Here is a 903-nt window from a genome sequence, read left to right as displayed (position 1 = left end):
GACTAAGCACTGGGCCAAGAAGCGGGGATGGTTTGCTTACCCCAATGAACATAACCCAGTCTCCATGGCCAGGGAGCCAATAGCCACCCATAGAGACCCACCATCTGGCCACAAAGCAGAGCATGGCATGGCCCAGAATTCCCAAGGCCTGGGAAAATCAGGCGGCTTTGTGGAAATGATATCTGAGCCAGACCTCAAATGTTAAGCAGCCCCCAACCCCTGGACTTGGACCTCTCAGCTTCATTTCCTACCACTCCCCAGTGGCCAATCAACCCATTTGCTGCCACTGAGCTGTTGCTCTTGAGGTTCCCTCCACCTAGTCTACCCACTCCCCTCAACTCCCAGGAGCCTGCCCAAGTTAATCACTGTGACTGAGGAGAGTCCTAGGAGGACCAGGAACAACATGTGAGTCCCTTGAGTGCTTCCTAAAGAAAGGAATCCCACACCCCAAGCTCAAGCAGCATCTCCTCCAGTAAGCCTGCTAGATTTCTCCCATTGGAAGTGCTCATCCTCTCCAGTGAAGCAGTCTCACGGACTTGGTAGTACACTGAGGGTTTGCTCTTAGTCTCCTGGATTCAGTGGCCGATCCCCTTAGCCTAAGACCACACCCTGCTGGCTAGGTATCCCCGCTCCAGGAGACATCTCTTTGATGATCAGACACAGGCAGGGCTGGGCGCAGGGTGGCCCATCTGCGGGGCCCTCCTCCGGTCATTTGGGGGCAGGTAAGGTGATGCCAGCACAGATGGCAGGCAGCTCCAGGATGAGTCAGGAGAGAAATCCGACCCTCCCCATGGGCGAGCAGGAACCTGAAAGGTGGCATCAACCTGAGCTGGGGGTGGCAACAAGTGGGACGAGGGGAAGGGGGCCCAGGCCAGGGAGGCAAGCAAGCAAAAGGCCACCAGC

The sequence above is a fragment of the Cervus elaphus genome, chromosome 22, assembly GCF_910594005.1.
Source record: "Cervus elaphus chromosome 22, mCerEla1.1, whole genome shotgun sequence".
NCBI lineage: Eukaryota > Metazoa > Chordata > Mammalia > Artiodactyla > Cervidae > Cervus > Cervus elaphus.
The sequence above is the reverse complement of the archived record's forward strand: the minus strand, read 5'-3'. Positions refer to the sequence as shown.